Consider the following 14,625-nt stretch of genomic DNA (forward strand, 5'->3'; position numbering starts at 1 on the left):
AAGGATTGCTGTGAGTTTGAGGCCACCCTGAGAGTACGTGGTGAATTCCAGGTCAGCCTGGACTAGAGCAAGACCCTACCTAAACCCCCCACCACCAAATAGGAAAGAAAGAAATGAAATTATCTCTGTTTACTGATGACATGATTCAATACTTAAGGGATCCTACAGACTCTATCAGAAACCTCTTACATAACACTTTCAGCAAAGTTATAGTGTACAAAATTCACAAAGACAATCAATAGCTTTCATGTATTTCAACAATGAATTTTCTGAGAAGGAACCCAGTAATATCCCATTCACAATAGCTCCCACCAAAATAAGGTACACAGGCATAAACCTCAACCAGGATGTAAAACACTACTACAAAGACAATTTTAAGACTGTGAAAAGAACTACAGAGGGCTGAAGAGATTTCTCAGTGGTTAAGGCACTTGCCTACAAAGCCTTACAACAGCAGTTCGATTCCCTCATACCTACTTAAAGCTAGATGGAAACAGTGATACATGCATCTGGAGTTTATTTGCAGTAGCTGAAGGCCCTTGTGTTCCCATTCATTTTCTCTCTATACTTGCAAATAAACAAAAATATTTTTTAAAAAGAAAAGAGCTGGGAATGGTAGCACACACTTTTAATCCCAGCACTGTGCAGGCAGAGGTAGGAGGATTGCCCTGAGTATGAGGCCATCCTGAGACTACATAGGGAATTCCAGGTCAGCATGAGCAATACCCTACCTTCAAAAGCTAAAAAACAAACAAAGAGGAAATAAAGGTACCATACAGTACAAAGACCTTCTATGCTCCTGGAATGGAACAATTAATATTGTGAAAATAGAAAAAGTATAACCTGTTATAATATGTATAAAATAAAAATTTTTAAACATAAGAAAAATGTTGTGAAAATAGGGTTGAGGATATGGTTCACAACTTAAGAACACTTACAGCACAAGCTCAAGCACTTGAAAAGGCCAGAGATCACGTGAATTGTATTCCCCAGGCCCAATATCAATAGCAGGGTAGGCGGGGGAGGGAGGGTATTACCATGGGATATTTTTTATAATCATGGAAGTTGTTAATAAAAAATTTGAAATAAAAAATTTATTAGCAACTTCCATGATTATAAAACAATATCCCATGGTAATACCCTCCCTCCCCCACTTTCCCCTTTGAAACTCTATTCTCCATCATATCCCCTCCCCATCTCAATCAATCTCTCTTTTATTTTGATGTCATCATCTTTTCCTCCTCTTATGATGGTCTTGTGTAGGTAGTGACAGGCACTGTGAGGTCATGGATATCCAGGCCATTTTGTGCAAAGCACGTTGTAAGGAGTCCTACCCTTGCTTTAGCTCTTACATTCTTTCTGCCAGCTCTTCCGCATTAGACCCTGAGCCTTGGAAGGTGTGATACAGATATTACAGTACTGAGCACTCTGGTTACTTCTTTCCAGCACCATGATGCCTTCTGAGTCCTCCCAAGGTCACTGCCACCTGAAAAGAGAAGATTCTCTACCAAAAGTGAGAGTAGCATTAATATAAGGGTATGAACATTAAGAGAAGTACTTACTGGGCAGTCTGATGAGCAAAATACATACATTTAGCCATACAGCAGCAGACATTACATCCCTAGGGCTCATGACTACCCCTGTTTTAAGTTTTCATTATCAGGGATGTATTCCCTCCCATGGAGCGGGCCTCCAGTCCAATTAGAGGGCAGTTGCTTTCCACCATGACAGATGTGCCACTATTGCACCCATTGACTCATTTGGCCTGGCTGGCCAAATATAAGGCTGGAAGTGTCCACTGTTGAGTATCTTCACTGGTGAATTCTCTCTCTCCCATTGAACTGCATGCAGAATGGCTTCTTCCAGCTTTCTGTCAGCTGGTCTACATGGAGGAGGTTATCAGCTCACTTCCAGCAGGATTTCTCAGTTGCCTGGCAGCCCAAGTATGTGGAATCTTCAGCAATAGGGTCTTACCATCTATTCCTGGTGGGAAACCAAGGGCCTCGGCAATGGCCTATAATGTTTTGGAGACATTAGGCACCTCCCTGGCCAACAACTCACTGGAAGGTATCCAATCCCTGGCACTGAAAATTTTGTAGCAACAATCTATGGCTCCTGAGTGTTCCATTGTCCAAAAATAGTAGGATTCCATGTGATTTATTTATATCCTCTTAGATTTTCATTAGCCCTCCCTCCACCTCTCCTTTACTCAATCTCTTCCCTTGAAGTCACTTTGAGCCTTTTCACCCCCATTAATCTATTCTTCTACTTACATATATACAATACCTATAAAGCACCCCCCTCCTTTCTCGTCCCTTTATATTTCTTTTCTAGTTTACTGGCCTTTGCTACTGAGTTTTCTTCCTACTTACACAGAAGTCCAATCATCTGTACCTAGGACCCACATATGAGAGAGAACATGCAATACTTGGTTTTCTGTGCCTGGTTTACTTCACTTAGTATAATCCATTTCAGATCCATCCATTTTCCTGCAAATTTCATAACTTCATTTTTCTTTACTGCTGAGTAGAACTCCATTGTATAAGTGCCATATCTTCATTATCCATTCATCAGTTGAGGGACATCTTGGCTGGTTCCATTTCCCAGCTACTGTGAATTGAGCAGCAATAAGCATGGTTGAGCAAGTATCTCTAAGGTAATGAGATGAGTCCTTAGGATATATGCCTAGGAGTGCTATAGCTGGGTCATATGGTAGATCTATTTTTAGCTGTCTTAGGAACCTCCACACTGATTTCCACAATGGCTGGACCAGATTGCATTCCCACCAACAGTGTAGAAGTGTTTCTCTTCTTCCACATCCTCACCAGCATTTATGGTCATTTGTTTTCATGATGGTAGCCAATCTGACAGGAGTGAGATGGAATCTCAAAGTAGTTTTAATCTGCATTTACCTGATGACTAGGGATGTAGAACATTTTTCCAGATGCTTATATGCCATCCGTATTTCTTCTTTTGAAAGCTCTCTATTTAGTTCCATAGCCCATTTTTTTAATTGGCTTGTTTGATTTATTATTATTTTTTTGAGTTCTTTGTATAGCCTAGATATTAATCTTCTATCAGAAGTATAACAGGCAAAGAATTTTCCCATTCTGTAGGTTGCCTCTTTGCTTTATTCACAGTGCCCTTTGCAGTGCAAAATCTTTGTAATTTCATGATGCCCCAGTGGTTAATCTGTGGTTTTATTGCCTGAGCAATTGGGGTTATATTCAGAAAATCTTTGCCAAGACTAATATGTTGAAGGGTTTCCCCTACTTTTTCCTCTAGCAGTTTCAGAGTTTCAGGTATTGTATAAAGGTCTTTAATCCATTTGGACTTAATTCTTGTGCATGGAGAAAGAGAAGAATCAAAAAAAGAAAAAAAGAAAAAGAAAGAAAGAGAAGAATCTCATTTCATCCTTCTACAGATACATATCCAGTTTTCCCAGCACATTTGCTGAAGAGGCTGTCTTTTCTCCAAGGAGTTTTGTTGGCATTTTTATTGAATATCAGGTGGCTATAGTGACCTGGACTTACATCTGGGTCCTCTATCCTGTTCCATTGATCTACATGTCTGCTTTTGTGCCATACCATGCTGGTTTTGTTACTATCGCTCTGTAGTATAGGTTAAAATCAGGTATGGTGATACCACCAGCCTTGTTTTTGTTGCTCAGTATTGGTTCAGATATTTGAGGGTTTTTGTGATTCCAAATGAATATTTGGATTACTTTTTCTATTTCTGTGAATAATGCCATTGGAATTTTGATGGGGATTGCATTAAATGTGTAGATTGCTTTGGGTAAGATTGCCATTTTCACAATATTGATTCTTCTGATCCAGGAACAAGGGATGTTTTTCCATTTCCTAGTGTCTTCTTCAATTTCTCACTTGAGTGTTTTATAGTTTTCATTGTAGAGATCCCTCACTTCCTTGGTTAGGTTTATTCCAAGGTACTTTATTTTCTTTGATGCAATTGTGAATGGGAGTGATTCTCTGATTTTGTTCCCTGTGTGTTTGTTGTTAGCATATAGGAAGGCTACCGATTTCTATGTATTTATTTTGTATCCTGTTACATGGCTATAGGTGTTTATCAGCTCTAGAAGTTTGCTAGTAGAGTCTTTAGGGTCCTTTATATATAGAATCATGTCATCTGTAAATAATGATAACTTGATCTCTTCCTTTCCAATTTGTATCCCTTTTTTGTGTGCCTCTTGCCTTATTGCTATGGCTAAGACTTCCAAAACTATATTAAATAAAAGTGGGGACAGTGGACACCCTTGTCTCTGATTTTAGTGGAAAAGCTTCCAGTTTTTCCCCATTTAGTAATATGTTAGGTGTAGGCTTGTCATAAATAGCCTTTATTATATTGAGATATGTTCCTTCTATTCCCAGTCTCTGCAGGCATTTTATCATGAAGGGATGTTGGATTGTGTCAAATGTTTTCTGTGCATCTAATGAGATGATCATGTGATTTTTGTCCTTCAGTCCATTTATATAACATATTACATTTACTGATTTGCAAATGTTGAACCATCCCCGCATCTCTGGGATAAAGCCTACTTGGTCAGGGTGAATGATCTTTCTGATATATTCTTGTATTCTGTTTGCCAATATTTGTTGAAATTTTTTGCATCTATGTTCATGAGGGAGATTGGTCTGTAATTTTCTTTTTTGTTCTATATTTGCCTAGATTTCATATCAGGGTGCTGCTGGCTTTGTAGAAGGAGCTTAATAGGATTCCTTCTTTTTCTATTTTATGGAAAAGCTTAAGAAGCAATGGTGTTAGTTCTTCCCTGAAGGTTGGGTAAAATTCACCAGTGACTCCATCTGGGCCTGGACTTCTTTTAGTTGGGAGATTTTTTTTTTGTTTTGGTTTTTCGAGGTAGGGTCTCACTCTAGCCCAGGCTGACCTGGAATTCACTATGGAGTCTCAGTGTGGCCTGGAACTCATGGCGATCCTCCTACCTCTGCCTCCCGAGTGCTGGGATTAAAGGCATGTGCCACCATGTCTGGTGTAATTGGGAGATTTTTGATAACTGTTTGGATCTCCATACTTGTTGTAGGTCTAATTAAGTGGTTAATCTCATCTTGATTTAATTTAGGTAGGTCATATAAATCAAGGAAATCATCCATTTCTTTCAGATTTTCTTTTCTTTTTTTTAAAATTTTTGTTTTGGTTTATTTTTATTTATTTATTTGAGAGCGACAGACAGAGAAAGAGGCAGAGAGAGAGAGAGAGAGGATGGGTGCGCCCGGGCTTCCAGCCACTGCAGACTAATTCCAGATGCGTGCACCCCCTTGTGCATCTGGCTAACGTGGGTCCTGGGGAATCGAGCCTTGAACCGGGGTCCTTAGGCTTCACAGGCAAGCGCTTAACCGCTAAGCCATCTCGCCAGCCCTCTTTCAGATTTTCATACCTAGTGTAGTATCTGTTTTTATAGTATGTCCCTATGATTTTTTGAATTTCTCTGGTATCTGTTGTGATGCTGCCTTTTTCATCTTTAATTTTATTAATTTGTGCCTCTTCTCTGTTTCTTTTGGTCAGACTTGCTAAGGGTCTATCAATCTTGTTTATCCTTTCAAGTAACCAGCTCTTTGTTTCATTGATTCTTTGGATTGCTTTTTGGTTTCTATTTCATTAATTTCTGCCCTAATCTTTATTATTTCTTCCCATCTACTGATTTTTGGTTTGCCTTGTTCTTCTTTTTCCAAGGCTTTAAGTTGAAACATCAGGCAATTTACTTGCAACCTTTCTAATTTCTTAATATAGGCACCTAAAGCTATAAATTTCCCTCTTAGGACTGCTTTCATTGTGTCTCAAAATTTTGATATGTTGTGTTCTCATTATCATTTGCCTCTATGAATTTTTTGACTTCCTTCTTGATTTCTTTATTGATTCTTTACTCATCATTCAGTAGTGTATTGTTTAGTTTTCATGATTTTGTGTATGCTCTATAGCTTTTCTTGCTATTGATTTGTAGTTTGATTCCATTGTGGTCCGATAGAATGCAAGGAATTATTTCATTTTTCCTGTATTTTTATGATTTGCTTTGTGTCCTAACATATGGTCTATTTTAGAGAATGTTCCATATGCTGATGAAAAGAATGCATATTATGCAGCATTTGGATGAAATGTCATGTATATATCTGCTAGGTCCATTCCTTCTATGAGCTCATTTAATCCAGATGCTTCTGTGTTTATTTTTTCCCCGAATGACCTGTCAGTAGATGACAGTGGGGTGTTGAAGTCACCCACTACCATTGTGTTTGGTGTTGTCTGTGACCTTAGTTCTAATAGTGTTTGTTTGATGAATTTTGGAACCCCCACGTTAGGTGAATATATGTTTAGGATTATAATGTACTCCTGTTGGAGTGTGCCTTCAATCAATATAAAATGACCTTCCTTATCTTTCTTAACTAATGTTGTACTGAAGTCTACTTTGTCAGATATTAGGATAGCAACCCCTGCTTGTTTTCTAGGCCCATTTGCTTGAAACACCATTTTCCAACCTTTCACCCTAAGATAGTGTCCATCCTTTGTAGAAAGGTGGGTTTCTTGGAGGCAACAAATTGAAGGATCTTGCTTTTTAACCCGGTCTGCAAACCTATATCTTTTGGTTGGGGCATTGAGAACATTGATATTAAGAGATATTATTGAAAGATGTGTATTTATTTTTGCCATTTTTTGGGGTAGTTCTTCCAGTTTTACCTTTGCTCTCTTGTGTTAACTAGTATTTGAGTATTGCTTGTTTTTTCTAGGTTCCTTATATGTGTGATTTTCCTTTTCTTCAGCATGGAGGATTCTTTCAAGTATTTTCTGTAGAGCTGGTTTTGTCTTAAAATACTCCTTTAACCTGCTTTTGTCATGGAATGTCCTTATTTCTCCGTCTATTTGAATGAATAGTTTTGCAGGATAAAGTAACCTTGGTTGACAGTTGTTATCTTTCAGAACTTGGAATACATCACGCCAAGCCCTTATGGCTTTTAAAGTTTGTGTTGAGTAATCTCCTGTGATCCTAATGGGCTTGCCTTTGTAGGTAACTTGATTTTTTCTCTCTGACTGCTTTCAATATTTTTCTTTGGTTTGTTTGTTTGGTAGTTTGATTATAATATGGTTAGGAGAGGTTCTTTCCAGGTTTTGTCTGGCTGGGGTTCTAAAGGATTCCTGTATCTGCATTGGCACCTCTTTCCCAATTTGGGGAAAGTTTTCTTCTATGATTTTGTTGAAGACACCTACTATGCCTTTGGAGTGAAATTCTTCTCCTTCTACTATGCCCTGAATTCTTATGTTTGATCTTTTCATAGTGTCCCTAATATCTTGAAATTCCCACTCCTACTTTTCCATTAGTTTTTCTTTCTCTTTCTTGGACTGTATTAGATCTGCCAACTGGTCTTCTGCTTAGATATTCTGTCCTCTCCTTCATCCATTCTACTGCTGAGATTTTCTACAGTTTTTTATTTCATTAAGTGTGTTCTTCATTGCTAGTAATTCTGACTGGATTTTCTTTATTATTTCTATTTCCTTATTTATGTCTAGCATTGACCTCTATTTTGTTAAATTGGTGTCTTGTCTTCTTTGATTCCTTTGATTTCCTCTTTGATTCCTTTGATTTCTTCTTTGAACATATTTATAATCATTCTTTTGAAATCTTTCTCAGGCATTTCCTCTAACTCATTCTCACTGCAGGTCATTTCGGATACTTTAATACTTTTTGGTGAATTTATATTGTCTTGATTTTTGGTGTTTCTTGTGTTATAATGTACATATTTTTGCATCTTGGATTAATTTAATGCTTTGATTTTCTAGTTAGCTGCAGTATTAGTAGATGTATCAATAAATGTGATGTTACATATCTTCAGGGAAGGAGCTTAAAGTGCTAGGCATGACTCTCAAGACTCAGCGTATCTACAAAAGTGACCCTAGGTGTTGGGTTTGCCTGCTATCAGAGTGTTCAAGTAGGCTGAGTGGAAAAAAAATATAGGCAGATTCTAAAATTTAACTAAACAATGTACACATTCAATGAAAACCAGCACAGAGTATTTATGCAACAGTAGGTATTATGACAACCAGATCTTGTAACAAAGTCACTGTCCCTAAGGGTGTGTTTTGTCCCACACCCTTAATCCTGAGAACAAGGAGGTTAAGATTTCTGGTCTACTGGGGGCTCCAAGTCAGCTTGTGACCAAGTGAGAGCCTTCCCTGATGCATAACAGAAGAGGCAACAAAGCCACTATAGATCAAGAAGCAAAAAATAACAAGCCCAAAATATAGCTTATTTAAGAATGGCAAATCTGACCATGCATCAGATTTAACATATAATTTATCCTGATATGGAAGGTGCAATTAGCACTTCTGGCTCAGGCCTACATACCAGGCTTATTTGGCGTGTACTGACCTTGTGTAATCCCAGTTACCTTTTGGGATGATTGTGGTCTCAATTATGCTGTGGTCCTTCTTGGGTCCCTCTTTGGTGCACTGTGGGTTCAAGTAGGGTGTGTGGGTCATTGGATTGCTGCTCTGGTCCCTGGTGTTGGGTGCTGTGAATTCCAGCTGGTTTCTGGTGGTTGCTGGCTCTTGCGCTGGTGGTGGGGGAGGGGAGACTGTTGATGGTGGCTCTAGTTCTCTAGCTGGTCCACGTGATCCTCTACCTTGTGATCTGCTCCCTTGTTGTTCACTATGGATCTCCCTTCACATTTCTTGAGTTTGCAAAGAGCTCCAGTATGAGTGGGAAATCCCCTCCCCTGGCTTTTCCTACAGTTCAAGGCAAGCCTGGCAGCTGTGGCCCCACAGACCTGGTGCCGCCGCTGCTGGAGCCGCTTCTGCCGGCCTATGTGGGCTCCGGATGCTCTGGAACCCTCCTACTTCTCTGCTGCCGTTTTAATTTCTTATACACCTCACTCTTTAGTAGAAGAGTGTATTTTTCTGGTTGGTTTTTTTTTTTTTTTTTTTTTTTTTTTTTTTGCTTTTTCTTCCCTAGGCTGCTTTGGCATGGTTCTTAACCTGCCATCTTAATTGGAAGCCTCATATATAAAAATTAGAAGAAAAAAAAATCTCACTGAGGAACTATTTACTCCCCCCCCCCACCATTTTATAAGGTAAATAGCCCACAGTTAAAAAGCTAAACAGTACTTATCTGTCACACACTTAAAAAACTATTTACTTCATGGCAAACAGTAAAACAAAATTCTAAAGAAAGTTATATTTTAAGACATAATTTTAAGATATAATTCCTCCAACAATCAGTCTTAGTACTTTAGTTTTAATTTATGTCATTACCAAACAAGTTAACTAATTTATCACAGGCAGAATTATAGAGTTGGTTAAGGCTCAAATAGTTAAAGATTGTGTCATAAAATTTTGTGTATGTTAAGAGATTAACAATATTTCTTTTTGGCTCAGCAGTTCAAGGTGCTTATTTACAAAGCCAGATGCACAGAGTGGAGCATGCACTTGGAAATTGTTTGCAATAACAAGTGGCTCTGACATGCCCATCCCCTCTCTTCTCTATGAGACTTGTCTCCTTTTTTATTAGATGAAGGCTGTTTAATCCAGTTCCTCTATTGGGTATATTAAATATAGCTAAATTAATTTCAAAAACTGACTAATAGATTGGATGGATATCTTGTTCAGCTTTCAAAAGTGCTAACTCTTCTCAAAAATACATATCTATAAAGTTATCTTAATTCTGATAAGCTTAAAAAAATTATAAAATTTTTCATGTATTCATTATTAAGCCAAAAATGTTACTACATAATATAGATTTCTTGTTTATTTTATTTTTGGTTTTTCAAGGTAGGGTCTCACGCTGGTACAGGCTGATGTGGAATTCACTAGGTAGTTTCAGGGTGGCCTCGAACTCTCAGCGAGCCTCCTACCTCTGCCTCCCGAGTGCTGGGATTAAAGGCGTGCGCCACCATGCCTGACTTTATAATAAACCAATTTTTATAATCCTTTTTTTTTTTTTTTTTTTAGGTAGGGTCTCACTCTAGCCCAGGCTGATGTGGAATTCACTATGTAGTTTCAGGATGGCCTTGAACTCACAGTTATCCTCCTATCTCTGCCTTGCTAGTGCTGGGATTAAAGGTGTGTGCCACCATGCCAATTCAATATAATCATCAAGTCTATCAGCATTTTTATATATTGTGTGCTTTTCAGTTAGGACTTCTTAGATCTACTGAAGATGGAGGGGGCACATTGATTGGCATTTGAGGTCAACAAAGCACTAAGTATTGTCATTACCTTTTTTTTTTTTGGTTTTTCGAGGTAGGGTCTCACTCTGGTCCAGGGTGACCTGGAATTAACTCTGTAGTCTCAGGGTATATATATATATATATACACACACACACACACATATACACACATATATATGTGAATTCCACCTCAACCTAGGCTAGAGTGAGACCCTACCTAGGAAAAAAGAAGAAGAAGGGTTGGTTTTCCAACCTGGATGGTTAGGATGGGCCACTTTGCATGTATGTATGTGTGTGTGTGTGTGTGTGTGTGTGTATATACACACACACACATACATACATACATATATATACACATACATATACACACACACACACGTATATGGTATCAATGTTACCCATTTGTTTGTTTTAGATGTAAACAAATGCTCATGCTAGGTATTTTCATAAATTGTTACATTATTTTTTCTTTTAAAATATTTTTTATTTTTATTTATTTATTTGACAGAGAGAAAGAGGGAGAGAGAGCGAAAGAGAATGGGTGCACTAGGGCAAACAAACTCCAGATGCATGTGCCACTTTGTGCATCTGGCTAATGTGGGTCCTGGGGAATCGAACCTGGGTCCTCTGGCTTTACAGGCAAATGCCTTAACCGCTAAGCCATCTTTCCAGCCTTTTTAAAAAAATATTTCTTATTTTTATTTATTTATTTGACAGAGAGACAGAGAGAGACAGAGAGAAAGCATTATTTTTTCTTAAGTAATACCTCTTTGTTTATGTGGTGGAAATGTATTCTTTCCTTAAACTTAAAAAAATGTCTGGGGAAATACAGGAAAAAGAGAAAACTTAACTGATAACCTTGGCCATAGGGGATAACACATTTTCCCAGCTAAATAAAACCTTGCCTTCTTAGAGAATCCCCAGGTAGTAAAGAAAAATTCTAAGGCCCAACAGATGCTACTGCTATGGGAATCCTGAGCACTGGAGACAAAACTGCCCTCAGTTGGGTCCTACACAACCAGGGCTGTGAAGGGAAGGCTAGATGATTTACAGACTAGAATGAACAGGTCCCCAGTACAACCGTGGTCTGGAAAGCATCCCAAACAGAAAGCCACAGCTTCATTCTGCTAAAGTAGCTCTTCTCCTTCTTCTTCCTCTTTCTCTTCTTCCTCCTCCTCCTCTTCCTCCTCCTCCTCCTCCTCCTCCCCTCCTCCCCTCCTCTTCCTCCTCCTCCTCCTTCTTCTTCTTTCCTAGGTAGGGTGTCACTCTAGCCTAGGTTGAGGTGGAATTCACTCTGCAGTCTCAGGCTGGCCTCAAATTCATGGCAATCCTCCTACCTCTGCCTCTGCCTCCCAAGTGCTGGGACTTTTTAAAGAATTAAAGGTATGCACCACCACACCCAGCACATCAACCCTTCTTGATGCTTTTCTTTACATGGCAGGAATGACATGCTGGGAAACTGACCATGAAGTGGTTTGCTGTGAGCAAATGAACACTCCATTTCAGGCAGTATTCTCACTGGGTGTCCCATTCCTTCTCTGCATCAGTATAACATGGGGTGTGTTTAAATCTGGGACAAAAGGGATTGTGGCCATCTCTGTGACCTCCAAGAGGCCTGTTTGGCAGTCTATTTCCATGTGTGATAAAGGAATTATCTTTTTGTTGTTCCTTACAAAAGTTATCTAGGCCGGCGCATGCCTTTAATCCCAGCACTCTGGAGGCAGAGGTGGGAGGATTGTGAGTTCGAGGCCACCCTGAGACTCCCTAGTGAATTCCAGGTCAGCCTGGGCTACAGTGAGACCCTACCTCAAAAAACCAAAAAAAAAAAAAAAAAAAAAAGTTATCTAGAAGTGTTGTTGCTCAAGACAGAATGAAGCCAGGCATGGTGGTGCGCGCCTTTAATCCCAGCACTTGGGAGGAGACCCCCCTTAGGCCAGGTGTGGTCCAGCATTCAGGTGGCCAAGGTAGGAGGATCATTGTGACTATGAAGCCAGCCTGAGACTACAGAGTGAATTCCAGGTCAGCTTGGGCTATATTGAGATCCTAAAAAAAAAAGAAACCCCAAAGCCCATTGCCATATTCAGGAAGTTCATTTACTATCATGCCCACTGCTATCTACATTTTGCTGAGTAAACCCGTTTATTTCTACTCTGATTTAAAGGGTGAGTTCTTTTTTTTTTTTTTCTTTTTATTTGTAAGCCGGGAGAGAGAGAGAGAGAGAAGACAGACAGACAGAGACAATGGGTGTGCCAGGGCCTCCTCCAGATGCATGCGCCACTTTGTGCATCTGACTTTACATGGGTACTGGGGAATCAAACAAGGTTAACCACTGGGCTATCTCTCCAGCCCTAAAGGGCTTTACCCTCCACAAAGAAGGAAACCACTAGAAGCAAGAAGATACCACCCTCAGAAGGCCAAGAGTCTTCAGCTCCAGTAATGAGCTGTTGAGTTTTCCTAAGGGAGCCTCCTACCTTAAGCCATTGAAAATAACTTTTAAGGAGCCTCAGGTATCTTTTGATGTGGCAGGTAAATGTATTACTTTAAATATGGAGATATGTCTTTTAGCTATGAAAGCTTTATTCTGTCTTTTTTTTTTCCACAGTAGGGTCTCACTCTAGCCCAGGTTGACCTGGAATTCACTGTGTTGTCTCAGGCTGGCCTCCAACTCACAAGCAATCCTCCTACCTCTGCCTCCCAAGTGCTGGGATTACAGGTGTGCACCACCATGCCTGGCTTCATTCTGTCTTGAACAACACTTCTAGATAACTTTTGTAGTAACAGATATAGGTGGGGACCAATAATGCATTGTAAGGAACATCAAAAGGATAATTCCTTTATCACACAGGGAAATAGACTGCCAAACAGGCCTCCAGGAGGTCACAGAGATGGCCACAATCCCTTTTGTCCCAGGTTTAAACACACCCCATTTTATACTGATGCAGAGAAGGAATGGGGCACCCAGTGAGACTACAGCCTGAAAATGGCTGGTAGACTCAAGGGGAACACAAGATTCCAGTGCTCAAAGCAAACCACCTGAAAATTATTAAAGAACGTCATGGCTCATGCCACCTGGGAAAAGAACATTAACTCCTCTAATCACTCATGCCTCCGTGCCTGGTGGTGGGAGGAGAGGGGGAGGACTAAAGTCCACAATCTGAGAGGTTGTAAGAGCCAGTCTCCTCTCTCTCAGTCATTACCCAGGTAGTAGAAGAAAGCTACTACACTGCTTGACACATTACAAAGGACAGGGGCATACTCAAGAAGATGAGCAATTACATTGTACTCAAATGACTCCCTGTGAACGCCGTAAATATCTTCAGGTGTTTGCTGACACCTTCTCAGGGTGGATAGAGGCCTATCCCACCCAACAGTTAGTTGTCAAGATCTTATTAAAAGAAATCAGGGGCTAGGGAAATGGCTTAGCCATTAAGGTGCTGGCCTGCAAAGCTGAATGACCCAGATTCAGTTCCCCAGGGCCCACGTAAGACAGTATGCACAAGGGGCCGTACATGTCTGGAGTTTGTTCACAGTGGCTGGAGGCCCTGGTGCATCCATTCTCTCTCTCTCTCTCTCTCTCTACCTCTTCTCTCTTTCTCAAGTAAATAAATAAATAGTTAAAAAAAAAAAAAGGAGTCAGGGGCTGAGCTAAAGAAATAGTTCCATAGTTAAGGAGTTTGCTTGCAAAGCCTAATGACCTGGGTTCAATTCCCCAGCACCCATGTAAAGCCAGATGCATAAGTGGTGCATGCGTGTAGAGTTTGTTTGCAGCACCGGGGGGCTCTGCATTGCCCATTCATATTCTCTCTACCGCTGGGTGTGGTAAACCCAGTACTAGGGAGGCAGAGGTAGGAGGATCGCTGAGTTCAAGGCCAGTCTGGGACTACAGAGTGTGTTCCAGGGCTGCCTGGGCTACAGTGAAACCCTACCTTGAAAAACCACCAAAAAAAAAAAAAAAAAAAAATCAGTGTTGGACTGGAGGGATAGGTTAGTGGTTAAGGCATTTGCCTGCAAAGCCAAAGGACCCAGGTTCAATATACCAGGACCCACATTAGCCAGATACACAAGGGGGTACATGCATCTGAAGTTCGTTTGCAGTGGCTAAAGGCCCTGGTGCACCCATTCTCTCTCTCTCCCCACCTTTCTCTGTCAAATAAATAAATAAACAAATAATAAAATATCAGTCTTTACTTTGGCTTCCAAATTCTCTCCAAAGTACTGAAACTCTTTATTTCATGAAGCCAAGAGGTTTCAAAGGGATTAGGTATAACCTATTATCTTTTTGTTGTTTTTTCAAGGTAGGGTCTCACTGTAGCTCAGGCTGACCTGGAATTCACTCTCCTCCTGCCTCTGCCTCCATAATGCTGGGATTAAAGGCATGTGCTGCATCCTCACATCCAGCTCTATCTGTTTTTTTTTTCTGTTTTAAATTATTTATTTG

This window comes from Jaculus jaculus, chromosome 12 (genome assembly GCF_020740685.1).
Source record: "Jaculus jaculus isolate mJacJac1 chromosome 12, mJacJac1.mat.Y.cur, whole genome shotgun sequence".
Taxonomy (NCBI): domain Eukaryota; kingdom Metazoa; phylum Chordata; class Mammalia; order Rodentia; family Dipodidae; genus Jaculus; species Jaculus jaculus.